General features: G+C 42.5%; 1 long non-coding RNA gene across 2 annotated transcripts; it reads right to left on the bottom strand.

Annotated features, from left to right (window-relative positions):
* Positions 1-498: 498 nt before the first annotated feature.
* Positions 499-18,412, bottom strand: LOC143477037 (uncharacterized). Of its 2 annotated transcripts, XR_013121450.1 has the most exons (4): positions 18,140-18,412; positions 11,149-11,200; positions 1,247-1,380; positions 499-1,009 (listed from the first exon to the last, which is right to left on the bottom strand). It is a non-coding gene; the product is annotated as an uncharacterized LOC143477037 (long non-coding RNA). The 2 variants fall into 2 exon arrangements; XR_013121451.1 differs by lacking the exon at positions 11,149-11,200.
* Positions 18,413-18,559: the final 147 nt, after the last annotated feature.

The raw sequence follows: 18,559 nt of genomic DNA, 5'->3' as shown, positions 1-18,559 counted from the left end.
TCTGGCTGCACCACTGAAAATCCACTCGTTAGGCCAGAGCAGGTTAAAGCCGCAGCTCTAAGCGTACCAGCCCACATCTGTCCTGCTTTCAGAACCAATTTTTCAGTGCACATTGAACAATTCCATTAGGTGAAATAAAACAAGAAATTTAGACATTTATAAAGCTAAATGTTTCAAGATATTACATTTAATTTTGTCAAACTTATATTGTAGCTTGACTAATGATCTTGGGTAAATACCACCAAGACAGAGAAATAATGCAGAATATGAGCTAAACTCTAATACCATCCTGACAACATCTACGTTATGTGTCAACACTTGGAAATAACTCATGAGTTCATGAAAGAATATCTAAATGCGGATAAGCAGGAAGGAGTAGCAGAGTCAAAACGGCCCGGCCAACTCAAGACAATTACTCAGGAATTTCTCGATTGGAAGTGTCGAGGGATGACAGTAATATTCCTGTTATCGGCCCTTTGTACTGTGTGACACAGAATAACCAACAGAGAGGATCCTCAACATAGCCAGTGTTCTCTCCGAGTCTAAATTACACTAATATCAATAAGCACCACACAGAAAGATTACAGATAAAACCAACTCTTGCAAAAGACGACAGGAAGGGTTTTGCTGTTCCCAAATCCCAGATTCACTATAGAAGCAGAATGCTGCAGGGTCATATGGACCGTAGACATATTCTTGGTAGACATATTCAGGGGTGTTTTATGCATAATTAGGGTAAGTTTACATCCAAGTTCTCAATTCTTCTGTAAAACAGAAGTAGACAGACCAAAAACTATGTCCTTGAGAAAGGTCTTGAAGTATCAGTCTGCATAGCCTGGGTGAGATGCTGTTTCGCAGTGCATGGACTGAAAGCTGACGCTATCGTATTCCCAGAGCAAAGCGATCATAGATTATAAATGACATCGACAGGGACGTACGCTGACTCCTCTACTTAATAACAGCAGCACACTTCAGATGAGGATCAACACTTTGAAACTGACTCGAGGGCCTGAGGGCAGAGAATGGGCAAACGGGGGCAGGAGTCAAGAAGAATGGAGAGAAGGAGGCAAATAAAAAGGGATAAAGGTCATTGGTAACATTTACAAATTGAAGCCGTGATCAAAGCTAAAGACGGTGTGTGTGGGGGGAGGGGGGGAGTCTAGACAAGCAAGGTGTGGACGCCCAAATGCTATTCATTAGGATCTCATTTTTCCTCTCCTTTCCCTCATTCTATCCCCACACTCACTCTAGCTCTCTTGCTCCCTCTCTCCCTCTCTCTGTGCTCTTCTTCGTGCCAATCTGTGACTGATTTGAGCGTCTGGTGGAGTAGCTCACCAGAGGAAACGGGATCCTGGAAAGGCTAGTTCACACTGAGAGAGCCTGCAGGAGAGAGAGAGAGAGAGAGAGAGAGAGAGAGAGAGAGAGAGAGAGAGAGAGAGAGAGAGAGAGAGAGAGAGAGAGAGAGAGAGAGAGAGAGAGAGAGAGAGAGAGAGAGAGAGAGAAAGGAGAGGTTGTGAAAGACTTAGACAAAGAGAAAAGAGAAAGAAGGAGACAGAGAGAGAGAGAGAGAGAGAGAGAGAGCGCAATGAAGGCTTGTCACTTTCCTTTACACTCTGCTCACCCCGGCCAAGGCAGCTCAGAACCAGACACCACTGCAGGGCCCATCCAGAGGGACCAGGAGTGCCTCCTCACTGCCTGGCAACCCAAGCCACTGCACCTCCACACAGCAAGTGTTCAATCACACTGCAAAAACACGATGATGCAAAACTACAGATGGGTGGGTTTCTGTTACTGTAAATCCTGCAAAAGTTGATGATTTACTTTAACATGGTAAAGAATGGTTGCGTAAAATCCACCAAACCTGAGCTGCGAATCTGACACCTTTTGTATCAGTGCCAGCATTTAGTTCCAAAATAGCATTCATTCAAAATATATCAATTACCCTAAATATATGAAACATTATATTTTTATCCCTTGGGGAAAATGGCCCTTCATCCTAAAATAACAATGTATGGTGAAAAGCAATGGTTTCTAGGCAATGCAGGCTATATTATAAGTTGTCAATTTCATGCGAAGTACATATTTTATTTTTATTTCATGCATTGTATGTTTTTAAGACACATCTGAAATTTCAATTCCATAAGGACTTTGCAAAAGGGGTGATAACACCATAGTTGAGAGGCTCACTTTAAAAATGCATTCCTTTACACACTACTGACTACCTATTAAAATGTATATGTAACCTAATACAAAAGATTACTATATTAAACAATAAGATTACTTTCCTCTACCGGATTAGTGCGTAACTCATTGAAGAATTTCAGACCACTGGTCCTCGACAGTGAAAGCCAGTATGGCCAGGAACTGGCTCCCATCGTTTCTCAGTACAGACTCAGCAAATGTGTAAAAGTTCATATAAGCAACAAGTCCCTACCACAGCGGTCCTGCATGGCTGAGAAGACCTTTTGGTGCAGAATGCTCAACATACACTCCTGATAGAGTGGTAGGCTCCACCAGGGTTTAAACTGCTTCGGCATCAGTGAGATCAAAAGTCTTCATACGCATTGTGTTGCAATATAGGCTACTAAATATAAACTCTTCTGCAGTAGGAGATTGTAGACTAGGCAACAATTTGCTCAAGGTAGTAGTCCTACCGTTAGAAATGTTGTAGCATTCGTTTGAGAAAGGAATCTAAAATTTTTACGACGTTAATATCGGATCGTAATCCGGATTGTTCACTCCTGTCGCATTGTAACTATAACGCAAAGAGGCGTTTATTATTTTGTAAGTATTGCGGGGCATAACAAGAGAAACATCGCCGTCAATGACTGGCTCTATGAACTACAGTAATGAGCGATTTGTTGTCAAAAAAGTAAAGTTCGTTTAATTAAAATACAATTTGACACATATGAAGACGTGCCAAACAAGAACCGTAACAACGGGAAAACAAATCTCATAAACATTTAAACAAGTGCAGCGTTCACGGTCAACTAAACCATTTGGACACAAACTGCGTCGTGTGCGTTAAAGAAAGCAAAGAAAAGAATTATCTTTATACGTTTCCAGGCCCAAATTGCAAGGTGAATTAATTAAAAGCCCCAAAACGCACCATGGTTAAAAACAATGCAAGGTACACATAGGCAAGTTAAAACGGACTACGTTAGATGGTCCTGCTGTCTTATAGACACAGTACCTTGAATCGTTCAGAATAAAAAAATGGAGCAAGTGATCCTTATTAAGATATCATGTAATCCTGCTAGTAATCATCATATTTAAAAAACAACGGTAAACTAATTGACCGTAATACCAAAGCTTGTCTGAAACAATTATCATTCACTTAATTAAAATTACATATTTGCTAAAAATCGAGATTATATATATATCATTAAATATTTTCCTCTCCATTATAAAATGTATATGACAAACGTTTTCTCCAAGTCTCCGTAAGCGATGCAGAAGAGACCGTACTGATAGTGGCACACTCCCCTTTACATGCCCAAATGAGTATGAAGCAACAAATTAACCACCGTTCACCTCCGTAAGTGCTGGTACCTGATTTGCGATCTTCAAAGCTTCCCCACTTCCTGTTCCTCGAGTCCCCTGGTACACGCCACCCCAGGCAGGCAGACGGGCGGGGGAAGCGAGGGACCAGAGATGCAGTGAAACGCTCTCGTGGGGAGGGGGGGGTACTTTGGCCTGCAGTAACTATTAGCTGTAATTGTTGGACAGGGTGAAGGCCTTTGATGGGGCAGTGTTTGTCCCAGGGCCTTTAACACTGATGAATGCAAGGGTTTCTTTGAGTTGTCATTGGCAATTGAGGTGGGATTAATATTTACAAAACAGATACACTGCTCCGGACATAGAGTCCTGCACTGAAGTGTTTAAATGTGTGCACAGAGACTCATTACTATGGTGCCGTTATATTTTTTTTCTCCTCCGTTTTATTTGTGTTTCAAACTTGTAAAAATTATATATTTAGATATTAGCCACCAAAGATGTAAAACGTTAATGTAATAGCTGTTCGGTTTAGACTTAATAATTGATATTACACTTTAATAATCCAGCAACATCTAATCTAATAACTGCAAGCTCTTTTCCTTACTCCCTCCATAAAAACAAGACATCCACATCAGGTTTAATATTGCTGAGAGTTGACAAATATATTTTTAAAAGGTGTGTGTGTGTGTGTGTGTGTGTGTGTGTGTGTGTGTGTGTGTGTGTGTGTTGGGAGGGGGGTAAATTTGTGCCACATTATATAAATTAGGCCTGGGGGGAGGGGCACAATCTGCCCCTTTTTGATCTTAACAGCCCAAAATTGATTCAAGCTGATGAATTTGTTATTGGTTATGATTGATTAGGCAATGTCCTGGAAGAGAAAGGGCTGGCGTCAAATTCGCTTTCACAGGAAAGCAGGCACCCCTCTTCCATCCATTATCATCCCTTCTTCCTCAAAGGAGGCAGCAGGAACGAAAAGAAAAGTGATGTTTAGAGTCCATCGAAACAGATGCCTCTTCATTAAGCCCTGGTTCAAAGTCAACATGGAGGCAGGGCTGGATCCAAAATGGCTGCTTGTTGCTGGAGGCAATGTGTTGTGAGGTAAGGACAAAGGGCAGATACTGTGTGAGATGATTAAGGTAGTGAATGAGCAGCATAATGACCGGGAGAGGTTTCCAGCACTTGCCCGGTCAAAACCAGAAACATGTGGGCTAATGTTAAGGTTTCAAAGGCTCAGCCATATCACTGACACTTCTCTGCTCTCTCGGCTTTAAGGTAGGCATTGCACTAAATCATAAACACGTTGCCAGCGACTCCCTTGGGTTGCTGTAGAAAGGACAGATAGGCTTAGTCATTGTGCCTAAAGCTGTACCACAAAGCCTGGACCTAACTCAAGGAAGCTACAAACGTTATTAATAAGAACGATGCAACTGAGCCTACGGGTATCCATCATTCCCGCTGGACAGCAGAGGATAAAAGCATATCAGCCTTAACTGACATGGAGTTTTACAGAAATATTATGTTTTACCTGAAAACATATTTTGGTCTCACATCAAAACAATCATTTGAGCTAGGTTACAGCATAATATATAACACTGATTACATTTATTCATGTGAAACACTGATAATCATTCTGCGATTTCTGAAAAACACAAACTTTAAAAATAATTCCTAAAATTGTCATTTCAACAAATGACTGAACTACACACCTCCTCCTTAAGCCTCTGAATATTTTATTTGATGCAACATATTGCTCTGGCTCCTGTGTGCTTTAGCGAGTGGAGTCAGTTGGTGGAGAGGAGGTGGAACAGCTTTTTACTTCACTTAAGACAAACTCACACGCCGATTCAAAAACAGACTCATGGCTCTTTAACCGTCATCACTGGATTAATGCAATAGTAATAGTAATGGAGTGGAAAATGTAAATTCTGCCTTAATGAACTTACATTAAATTTATTGGACTTTATTTATCCAACGAGACAAAATCCAAAAGGCAGAGTTGAACATAAGATGTTTTGCAGTGTTCCTGGTGTAAAGGATATTAACTGCAGTCCCTTCTAATCCAACATGTTCAGGGCACCAGGGTTACATGAGAACAACTGCTGTTCAAATATAGGGGACTCACGAACACTGAGATTAGTGTGTGATGAGTATTTACTATCTGCCACATAAAGCAGATACCAAAGTCTTCACTACTTTAACACCAAGAGATGTTTTCAGCATACAGGTGAGCAATTTGACGATTTGGCTTCGAACTACTTCACAGTTTATTAAACATTTTTACAAACACCTGATAAATATTTTTTCAACCGACATCTTTCTTCATGGTTAAAGCAGTAAACAGTGACAGGGACAACACCACATAGAGGACTATTGTAACAGAGTCAATATTGGGTGGTAGTTATTAAGACAATCAACACTGTTCACATGAAAAATATGGTGTCCTAATTTATTTAAAAAATTAAGTGAAAGGGCAAGTGAACAAGATATTAGGAGATATAGTTTAGATATTAGGAGATATTCTGACAGTTTCATGTAAGCATGTCTCAGCTGAAAATGTTATTTAATCAGTTTTAAAATAATATATTCTTTAACAACAAGTACAAATTAATAAAACTTCTGTTTTTTTCCTGGTATCAGTTTTTGGGGGGATACAAAGAGTTTTTGGCAGCTGTGTCCGTCTTTCAAAATCCACTGTATGTACTCTGCAAGTCAGAGTGTGTGTTAATAGTTAAACCTATACTGACAGAATGCACATGTGCAGAACAGTATCTTTACCTTATGTGTGCAGGAGCATTTGAATTAACTGGAAGTCAAACAACTGGAATTAATTCTAAATCAAGTCATTATAATCCATGGACAATTCGCACTCAAACACACTGCTCCTGAACACTTGAGTGTTCGATCTCTTCCAGCTCTCACACTGAGGACAGGTTTACCACAAGGAAATCCAGTTTAATCTCAAACCAAGCAGATTTTCTACAATGATGATGCAAGTTTAACAGATTCCAGAATCTGAAACTGCAGTCCATGTCTGTAAACTAGACACCTGTGCACGGGAGATCAGCCTTGGTCAGCCCTCGGTATAAGTTACTCTAAAAATTGAATCACTTATAAAAAAGAATAATTTCCATCTCACCTATTTTCACTTACTAAACTTCATCTAACTCAGGTTGCTATGGGAGTGTCAAATTGAATACTACACATCTCACCTAGAATCCTCAAACACTAATTTTCCATATTTAATGTTATTCAGATCCATTTCAGATAGAGAGAATGATGGAGCAAGAGAACACACATCACACAGAGAGAAAACCAAATTAATTGGGAGTTTTTTCCTTCCTACTTCTAAAATTCTTATAAACACTGTTTATCCAAAGTTCTATTGATTTCTTTTAATTAGCATCTTGAAGAAAACCAGGTCATTACATTAAAACGTGTAAAGCTTTAAAAAAATATTTGCGACTCAAATGACAAACTCTGCAACTAAAACTGCTGTGCAACACTATTGCCGCCCCCCCCCCCCCCCCTTTTGCTCCTGGCAAAACAGTGTCCCTTCCCCCACTCTCATGCCTGATTGGTCAGATTAGAACAGGGTGAGATTAGGCACCATGGGCTGTGAGTAGTGAGCTGGAAGCAATGTGAGGCCTGTTACCCCCCACAGACGCCTGGGTGGCACAGTGAGGTACTGTGGTACCGCTCTGCTACACCTGGGCTCTCGCTCATGCTGCATCTGCCGTGTGTTCTTATCCACACGCGTGTTCATGCACGTGCACACACACACACCATTAATATATTCATATATCAGGTAAGCAATGCTAACAATAAACTGAACAGCAGGTTCATACCTGTCAAGTGTCCCGTTTTGGCCGGGACAGTCCCGTATTTTACCGCTCTGTCCCGGCGTCATCCCGTATTTTTTTTCCTGTATTTTTCCCGTATTTTCAGTTTTCAATTTTTTTTTTTTTGCATTCATCATGTGCTGTTCCAAACAGAATTCTGTCACTAGCCTCGCGAGAACTGCCACCCAGACTACTGCAGGTGGAACTGCCACCCAGACTACTGCAGGTGGAACTGCCACCCAGACTACTGCAGGTGGAACTGCCACCCAGACTACTGCAGGTGGAACTGCCACCCAGACTACTGCAGGTGGAACTGCCACCCAGACTACTGCAGGTGGAACTGCCACCCAGACTACTGCAGGTGGAACTGCCACCCAGACTACTGCAGGTGGAACTGCCACCCAGACTACTGCAGGTGGAACTGCCACCCAGACTACTGCAGGTGGAACTGCCACCCAGACTACTGCAGGTGGCAGTTCTCGCGAGGGTAGTGACAGAATTCTGTTTGGCGCGGCACATGAATGCTTAAAAAAAAATAAAAATTGAAAACTCGCTGGTTTAATCACTTGGAGAATATGAGACTTGGAGACTTGGACTTGGAGACTTGGAGAATATGTTTGAACATTAGTTCAAAACATATTTGGGGTGTTTTTTCTTCACTTTTTGCCACTCCAAAGATGTTTTCGTCTCTCCTACAGCCTCGATTGCAGCTATATGCAAATAACCGATTATGTAAATTAGGTGATGACGTCATATACGGGAAATGTCCCACATTTTTAAATACAAAACTTGACAGGTATGCAGGTTCACTATACTGCCATATATCATGCTGGAGTAGAAGACAGACAACATGGAGTACGTGTCCACCATCCTCTCCACAGACCGTCAAAAATCCCACCAACGGTAGAAGGTCGCCCGACTTTCAGCTTTGCAGCACATCACTACAAACAGCCTTAGAGCATCTGAGCACATGTGCAATTATAAACTCCAAAAGGTAGGGCGTCTAGACTTGTATAATCTTGAAGAAATTTCACCACTCATCCGAGAGGCCTCATGTTCAACAGAACAGTGGGAAATTCCCTGGTGTTTAAACCTCTGTGGGTAACTACGTGGGTCACACAACAGATGTTGGAAACTACATGTGAGAACTGGTGTGAAACATCCAGGTTAAATACATTAGGATGGTGCTGGTAGCTCAATAATTGGGTGGGGTCGATGACATCACTTCCAAGCTATTTACAATGAAATATCTAAAATATTTTGATGCCGTAGGCATAAATCGCATGGAAAAATGCCACAGAATTGCCCCTTAAAAGAGACGACCCGAGTCCTCAGATGAGACCACACTGCCAGCCCAATCACTTTCACTTTCTCCTGCATATCAATCTGCGTACATCCACCTGACTCCAACACTACAGGGTTCTGCATGGCTAAATGAAGTAGCTGATGAACTGACTGCATCACCATGTAGCTGTTGTCATGTTCATAAGGGGGGGGGGGGGGGGGGGGGGGGGGGGTTGCTAACAAGGCAAAAGGACGTCCAGCTCATATATTGTCCTTATTGTCCTTCGGAGACCTTTAGAAGCTGTGTGTGGGAACCGCCCTGTCGCTGAGCCTACTGGTGTGTAATTAGGTCAGTGTGGGCCGGGGAAGCATCATGGCCAGGTTCTCCACAGGCTTATGGGTCACATGCAGGAGATCAGACTCTGTAGTCTGGGAGGTAGGGTGACAGGTCTTACCCATGCTGGGCTGTGTTTGGTGATGACTGCTTTCTTCAGCTCGGGGGATAAGTGTTGGAGAGGATGAATGTAGTGTATGAACTTTGTAAGAGGTTAAGAGACCAGATACATTCAAAACACACTGTGCATTAGGCAGTGTGTTTGACATAATGTACTACTGTGTCTGCTAAAGGTGAAGCATCTGGTAGCAGGACTTTATATCACCACATATTCAGGACTTTCAGCACACAGTCATCCTGGAGCTTCTAGTAACCTAAATGCTGATGGGAAACCTCTACAGGTTTGCCAAACTGAAGATCGTCACGGGCAAGTCGAAACACTGAAACCACGACAGCACAATTCACAATAAACACGCTGCTCTTAATCCTCTGCAAAATTACCCGTGTATCATTTTTCCCCCTGATCAGACGGAGCGGCATTTTAAAGCACTCAGCAGTTGGCAGGCAGGGAGGGGGCGGGGTCAGACAGCAAACGATGTGACATGTCTGTTTGGCCGAGCAGCCGGAGGCACTGGCTGAGCGGTAGACTAACGCTTCTCAGAAGAGGGCACCTCCTCGGGCCCACTGATGGCACGGCGTGTTCTGGTCCCCCGGTGCCGAGTGCCTGACCACACTCTGGACAGCCTCGCAAGGGGACCTGCACTGAAACTGGGCATCTCTGTCAAACTGGGTCATCAGGAACACTATGCATGTAGGTAAATTCCATCAGTACAACAACATGCATTACTGTAAATTTGGGTACGATCATTTTGCTATTTCATCCGTATATATAAATCTGTACATACAAAGGGCAAATATAGTGACCAAGGGCAATAGAATGTACGAACATATTTGGGTTTAAGCATTCCCACTAAAACCAAAACATTTGGTATCTTCCCCAGTGTTTTCTATGCACAAAATGTCTGTGTTTAATTAATTTTTGTGTTAATTGTGTTTCTTTTTTTTGTCTGCAGGGAAACTGGCAATTTCCCCTGGGATCAGTGAAGCTCTATCCAGTCTGTCTGTAAATACTGGTTGTTCTTTCCACACTGGGAATTTGGCCATGCAGGCAATAACCAAACAGTGTTTCCATGCAACATACCCTTGTGGTTCAGCAGTAAATGCAGCAGAATTAACAGAGGAAAAGAGAGAGAAGCCATATGTACATGGGAGGCATGAGGCAAAGGAAAAGATTCACACACATCTGTAAAGCATACTTAATATTTGCCATGAGAAATTCTCCAGAAACACAAGGAAAGATGATAAATCCACATATCAAGATCATAAACATGGATCACGAAGGCATCCAAACCACTGGCTCTCTCATGCTTATGCCAGACTTGGCTCACACAGTACGGCTCTGACCTGCAGTCGTGGAGGCTAACGTCTACAGCAGCATGGACACTCTGCTGCAGGACGCCTTGAACAGCACTGCCACGTAGCAGGCAACACATTGCTCAGTCTCTCTCTCACACACACACACACACACACACAGATCAGGGACAGACAGAGACAACACAAGCTCAGACACACTGCGGCTAGGGAACTGAAGACAGGACTATGGTTGCTTCAGTGGATTGTCACACACACCCTGAGCAAACTTCATAACAAAAGTCACTTGAAAAATTGCAACGCTTGCAAAATTAAGGAGCAAGCTATTAATTATTCAAATTAAGTTTACGTAAGCATCAGTATAATTTAGATGCTAAACTATGTATTTCATTGAACAAACACAAAAAAACTAAATCCCCAAGATCACACAGTGGGGCCCGGTGTCTTAAGGGCCTTCACTCTGAGTGACAGCACAGAGAGACGACCACAGAACGGGCCTGGCGACCTGACTGCTGAAACGAGTCATGACGAGTCATGAACTCAGAACTTATCTGTACATTCATGAACTGTAATTCTCTAATGCTCTTTAATGGTTTTTCACTTGTAGGTTATGGGAAAAGGAAAATGAAGTGGACACAGGTTCTCATGCACACAGACACACACACACAGACTTACACACACACCTTTTCACTAAAGCCTGGCCCGTCTGAATGGCTAGGGATGACATGGATTTAAGGTAACAGATCACGAGGGTAAAAATACCTGCCAGGCATCTTTAGTTTGGCTGGGCTGAAAGGAGGTCGTTGTGCTGCTCCTGAAAAACACATCGGATCATTTATTCTCTCATGTGCAGACAATGGCCTGGTAAAGACACGTGTGTGCGCAGACCCTGTCTAATATCCTAAAACCATTTATGTGTTGAAAATGAAATAATAATTTGGTTTGCTCACTGAACAGCAGGTAAGCCGTTCTGTCAATAGCTCTTTTGACTCAGGGCACTTGTGCATTAGGTTTGTGATGACAACACTAAATCCTTCTCTTAATCTTTGCTGAAAAGGGTATACACATACACACACACACACACGTAAGAAATATACAAATAACCACCAGGGTATTTTATAGCCATGTACCCACTTCCGAGCTTTTTATTATTTAATCTTTTTTTTCTTTTGCAGCCAAAAGCACTTAAAACAGTGCGTGTGTAGTAATGGATGGACTGTTCCCGAGAGTTATGTAAGCTAAATCCTAAAGCTGGAGAGAGGCAGGAACGCTGGAGGCCTGAGGGCACAATCTAATTGAATCGCATTTAGTTCCCTTCAAACTGCTCAGGACTATACACACACACACACACAAATATATAAGACAGTTTATCCAAATGGAGGAGCATTTCAAGGCACTTAGAAAAAGAGTGAAAGAGTGAGAGCACAAGTGAGAGAAAGAAAAATGTAAATAAATAAAGGACACGCTCCTCAGACTCAGTGTCACTCAGAGAGAATGCAGTAGGGAGGTCATACGGCCCTGCCCCAGTGCATTGTGGGGGTGGCAAGAGAGGGAGGCAGCATCTCAACCCTTCTGAACAGGGGCTGGAACCTCTGGCTGGACCAAAGGCTCGTGGGGTCACAGAAAAGGTCTGGTCTCTCAAACTGTGATTCTACTGGGAACAGATCAAGGAACGTCCTGTAGATAACCAACAAATTTACCGTGAGTGCTGTCCTGCTGCTGTCCCTCCACATACCAGAGGTTCTGTCAGGATCCCACACATGGGACTACATTAAGTCAACGGTTCATTTGATCTTGGTGTTATTCATGTTTTGTTTAGTCATCAGCCCTCCAAATTAAGCTGTCAAATGTGTCTGACTCAAAATTGTGCAGTTGAGTGTATTTGAGTAACTGCAGGTAATTCCTTGTCTGCGAGTCCTTCTGAACTTTACCTAAAGACCTGCATCAGCAGCCACTGACAGCTATCTGTTCTACCGACAAACAAACATGCCTTAATGCAGCCATGCCTCATACAAAAAGAAGGGGCTTGTTCCATGGTGACTTGAGACATGAAAGAGCTCAAAGTTGTACAGTCTGGCCTTGCAACCTTTGTTAAAATGTTCTAAGCAACAATGTTCTTGCAGGGAAATTGATAACTACACAACTAAACAAAGGTAACTATACAAAACAAATGAAATGGGTTTCCTTGAATAATTTTAAATTATGTTTATTAAATTTGATAACGTATTTATTAAATAACATTTGGTCCATATTTCCTGTTAATACAAGCCAAAGCTGTAGCGTGAACCAGCGTGGGTGTGAATGAGCCTCCAGAGTTTTCTCACACTGGGCAGCCATGCATGAAGAACACAACCCAGTTTTAGCTGTCTCACGTCTGCCTGGATGTTCTACTGCGTCTGCTCTGTAGTGTCTTCCTGTGCAAAACTGAGATGTTGCAAAGTCAATTCTAGTTTACTGAAACACAGGATACATCCATGAAGCTCTGACACAGAGCAAACCTATACAGTTACAGAAAGGCATGACTTGATTTTAAATGATTTAGCTCAGAATATTTTTTTAAATATGGCTTTTGGATAAAATCACACATGATCTCAGCTTTGGCCCATTTGTGACTATGAATAAAGTCAAAATGAAAAAATGTAGACCAGCTGTTCAGCTTCGACCAGCATCAGATTTACTACATCCAACCAAACATCTCGTGCTGCCACGGTAACATTCCCAGTACTGTAACAGTTCCTAACTGTTTGCACACTGCATTTTTGGCGGTGGTGTTTTTGACAGCTCAACCAGTTCTGTATCTGCCAATAACCAAGCCAGATACACGAAGTCTGCAAGTGATAAAGTGGGAACAGAACACAATGACAGACAAACTGTGGCACATTGGGTCACATTTCACACACTTGGCACAGGGCCAGGATGACCTTTAACCTTTGGCGCATCAGAGAGACTAGTCTGAATGCTTTGTTCTGAAGGAAAATAAATTATGCAGTTTCACAAACCCAACATTGATCTGCACGCAAAATGTGTTCCACTACATTACGGCAGATGTTTGAATAAGACAATGGCTTTATGAGCAATTACACTAAAAGATACAGCTAATACCACTGGATCAGCCACAAACACTGCTGAGGTCAGTGCCTGCTTCTACCGAGCCTTAAGAGCTCCTCTCTGAGCCCCAAAGTTGCTTCGACCCGTTCAAATGTCAACAAATCCAGCGTGAGATTCCTGGAGTGGCTTACCACCCCTATCCAAACTGTAATGATAGAATGAAAACAGCTTTTAAAAAGGAAATCACAACAAACAGACGGGTCAAAGGTCATGGAAACAAGCTGTTGGTTGAACCATCAGCTATAAAGAGGTTCAAATTAGTTCAGTTTTGTGCCAGGTGCCCTACAATTGTCCTGCCCAAATAAAACCACAGACGAGGAAAAGATACCAGGGGTATTCCACTAATCCCACTGATGTCCACTGGGATGCAAGACTGTGTGACCACTTGTGAGGTTTTATAAGCAGCTAAACTTGGCTAGCTAGAGAGAGAGAGAAAGAGAGAGAGTTGTGTTTAGAATAACTTAATAAAGATTAGCAGGGATCCCATCTGGCACAATGCACTTTGGTTCAAGCTCACAGGATTTGTCAGTAGCGCCTCTTTTCCTGCACTACTGTACCCATGTGCATGTGTTTATAGACATCTTCCTCTACTTTCATATTTCTGAAAAGTTGTGTGTGTTTTGGACATGCTTATGTATGTGATTGGGTAGAATGTTTTCTACAGTGAACTCAGTTGACGTGTCAGGGGAATACATAATTCCCTGTGTGTGTGTGAGGCATGCATGAACAGTCTGCATTAGCTCTGCTTCAAAGCTTTGCTGACACTGCGTAACAGAGAGGAAGAGAGTGAGAATGTGTGTGTACGTGTGTGTGTTTGAGAGAAAGAGTGTGTGTGTGTACGTGTGAGGGAGACAGTGAGTATGTGTGTACTGTGCGTGTGTGAGAGAGAGAGAAAGAAAGAGAGAGTGTGTACATGTGAGTATGAGAGGCAGAGAGAAGAGAATGAATGTGTGCATGACGAAGTATGAGCTTGTGTGTGAGGTGGAGAAATAAAAATAGAGAATGCGAGAGAGAGAGAGAGAGAGAGAGAGAAGGCCCCTGTAATTGCTGCCACTGAACCGCAGGACTCAATTGAAGATGACACTGAAGCTTTATTACAAAATCGAGTGCTGTTTTTGCAAATTATGTTGGTTTGGCTGAACACAATGAATCAGTCCCACTGAAACTGAATTTGCACCCAAACTGCACTGAGCTCCCCTTCTACAAAATGTGGCCTGGACTCTTTTAATCCCCCAGAAATAGTAAGAGTTTTAGGCAGCAAAAAAGGTTGAGAGGGAGCAGCAATTAATGGTATACAATTAGGACATTCCTAAATCCTGTCTTCAGAGTAACAAAGCAGCAACAGATGGAAGAACAGACAGGCTTACAGCAGACAGGGTTTGAAACCCACCAGCATTACTCGTGTTCTTGCTGATATTTCCTGTTTTGGTCTCCTCCACACATGCGAATGAGCTCAGAAGTGATTTGATAATTAGCTGCCGACTTCAACCTGAAGTGTTCAACAGGAGAAATGTTTACTCCTTTGGAAATGTAGTGCTGTGCTAAAGGTACCAGAATTAACAAGATAATTATTAAGATCCGTAGTCATTGTTGGAAGGCCACAGCACATTTATTTCCTGCACTGAAAAGGTGAGTAAAAAAATTATGTAAAACAAATCGTTTCCAGTGCATGACTGGTGCAGGACCAGGGGAATTCGGACCCAGCAGGGCTAGCATACAGAGCCATAACCGGACTGGGGACGGCCTACCTACAACCAGGCAGACGCTGATTGAACACGGCAGCCGGGGGGAGGCCCCTGCGACTTTCTCAGCCTCTCCAAGTAATTGGTGACCTCTGAACTTTTGCTCACACAGGGGAACAGAAAGAGAGAGAGAGAGAGAGAGAGAGAGAGAGAGAGAGAGAGAGAGAGAGAGAGAGAGAGAGAGAGAGAGAGAGAGAGAGAGAGGGAGATGTTGCTTCACTACCATCTCCTATGGTACTTTTACTCATTAGTGTATATATATATTGCAGCACTTTACACATAAATTAGAAGACAATATTAGTGTTAATAGAAGTTAACAGTATAGAAAATACATATTCAGTAAAAATTATATATTCTTTAAATATATATAGATTAATATGTACTTTTAAAAAAGACATGGAACATTTCCATATATTTAGTTTGCTCTTACTGAGCCATTACAGATTATATCCGGTCATCTTGCCCATACGCAGATAGATTAACTGTGGTGTTGCTGAGAAGGTTCTGTTCGTATAAACTGCAAACTACACTGACAAAATCAATGACCCTCTAGGGAATCAAAATCAGCTAAAACAAGCTAAAATCAGATCACACATGCTCAATTTCATGAAAGAATCTTGGATCTCAGAACGTACACATACTACACTTTTTGAAACAATGCAAATGTAGTGGGCACTGTTAAAGGGAAAAAGTCATGTGGAACCAATGTCCACAAAAAATGTGCAGATGCAGTAGGTTGTGCTCTTTTGGTCTAATGTGGTAAGGAAAACCCAGTGAAGGGTGTGGGGTCAACAAAACCATCCCAAACCACTACTAATGTTTCACTCAGAGAGTATCTTGAGAAATATCTATGGCAATATATAGTTCTCCTAGCTATTTTACTCTAATAAAAAAAAAAAACATTTTACACCCAAACTGGCTACTGTGGCCAATCTCGACTGCAATGTAGTAATGGCCAGTTTTACCACGTACTGGAATGCTTGTGGTACTCACACCAGCACTTTTGGGTGAAGTGTTCTATTATTCAGTGCTTTCAACTGAGAAAGTTGCAGCATTACATTTACAAGAACCACACGGACAGCCACAGCCCACACGTGCAACAGGGTTGGTTAAATTCTCCGACGTTCGCATCACGCGTCACAGTCGTCCTGTAGTGTGAATGGAGTTTGACCAAGAGTAAGTGGCAGGAGCAGTGGTTCTGTCTGTCAGCCTTCAGAATAAGCATATTAACTCTGGTCTGTCTGCTCCGAGCTGCCCATAGAGCGCTGAAGCCTCAGTGTTGCGTTCTGCTGTACCAATCAATTTGTCTCCACTGATGGAAAATAATCGCAAAGCAAACAGATTACGTCTGCCACAGTGGTCACGTCTCACCACTGGGAGAGAGGCGGACAGACGGAAAGAGATGGAAAGACAGGGGGCACACCAAAGCATACTTCATGAAATCTCTATACGTATGAATTTGCTTCAGTATCATAGCCATCTTAGAGAAGGACAGAGGAGAAGGAGAGAAGGAGGAGAGTAGAGAACGTGAGACATGGGCGTGAGACCGAGGCAGCATGTTCACGCAGCAAACATGGCACCAGTGTGCATTATACACTTCCCCCAGTGCACGGTGTAATGTGGAGCGCACAGATGCACTGGGATCTCACGCGGCACTCACGTGAAGGGCATCCAAGCCCCGCCCACCACACCACGCCACACCGCTTCTGTGAACATGCAGACCTACGCGGGGACAAACAGGCACCACATAAAATCAATCAATCAATCAATCAAATTTTATTTATATAGCGCTTTTTACAACAGTTGTTGTCACAAAGCAGCTTTACAAGTGCCGAGTCCTAGCCCCCAGTGAGCAAGCCAATACCCTCAGCATGCTTATATCAAGCGAGGCTGACCTGGGTGAAGCCATGCAGAAAGGTATGGAGGAGCAACGTGGTGAGGGGCAATAGCACACTGACTATGCCCTGACTGTGGTGACTGCAATTGGCAGGCATGGAACACACAGCTGTGGAAGTCTCTGGTGTGTGTGTGTCGCCACGCTCTCGAATGCTGCAATGAAGTGTGCAAAGCTTTCAGAGAATCAGGATTTTTCAGTCAGAGGTCATTTAAGAGCTGTGTAGTGCTTCAGACGTTCTAGGCAGAAAGGTATATAACCATAAAAGTAAAAGGCATATAAGCATATAACGTATACAGCTATATACATAGAAAAAGCATATGGCATTCAACTGAGAACTGCCTCTTTACTTTTATAAGGTGGCCTGTGCTCTTCCTCTACTGGAAGAGATTGATTGAATACACAATTTATCCTACAGGTTATTAATGATGAGTGTCCTTACGCCTAATATCAGGATAAATGGCCCCTCTGTGGGTGACTGTAGGCCTATACCGTGCGCGGTCTGCTTTAAACACGCAGGCTTTCGCTTGCAGACACGCAAGAACGGCATACAGTGAAGCTTTACAGAGAAGCCCAAACTAACTGAAATTAGTTCCAAGTCAAATAAAGGAACACGTACATAAGCCAAGTGAACTGCTAATTACATACATTACTGGTTCCAGGTCTAAACACTTTTCTAACAGTTCTAATTTTATAATCGTCTGGCAAACCAAACGTGTGCGTGAGGGCCATAGTTTGCTTCTGGCACACGAGTAATCTTGCTTTTAATTGCCAGATTGCAACATGCTGGGCAGCAGGTTAGAAATATTACATGTGATAACGGACCTATTTATATTAACATGCCCTTTAAGAACAGGACACGTGCTTCTATGTGATCCATAGAGTACGTGTGCGTTCTCAATTTAGTTCAGGCCCAGCCAGGTGAAGGTTCAGCTCAGACTATTCCTAAAACTTCCAACCCCTAACAATTTTATTAATAATCACCACAAATTCACACGCTGTGACTCACCAAATGTTGCTGCTTTGCTGTAGTCTTGATTTTCAGATGATGTCTATAATGAGCATAATGATATAATGAGCAATCGCAAACGACGATTCCGACATTACGCCTTCTTGCTGTATAAATCAAAGTGGTGGAAACACATTTTCTGTCGAGAACGTGGGGACTTTCAGCAGCCTAAGAATATAGTCCTATGTATTTTTTCAAAAGCATATCCGCATGTTTTAATTTGCAATCAAACATTAAATATGATACAATAGGCAATTACGACGTGTTAAAACCCCTTATCAGAGTGCCCGGATGATTATCAATCTCCGGCTCATATTTTGTTGTTTTGAGTACTTGGGTTGTCAGACAAAAATAAACATTATTTGATTGGCTTTTGAAACGCGAATTTGTATTTTCTACATCTGTTTTTTTAAGTGATCT

This window comes from Brachyhypopomus gauderio, chromosome 15, assembly GCF_052324685.1.
Source record: "Brachyhypopomus gauderio isolate BG-103 chromosome 15, BGAUD_0.2, whole genome shotgun sequence".
Taxonomy (NCBI): domain Eukaryota; kingdom Metazoa; phylum Chordata; class Actinopteri; order Gymnotiformes; family Hypopomidae; genus Brachyhypopomus; species Brachyhypopomus gauderio.
Note: the sequence above shows the minus strand (reverse complement) of the source record. Positions and strands in the feature narration are given on the sequence as shown.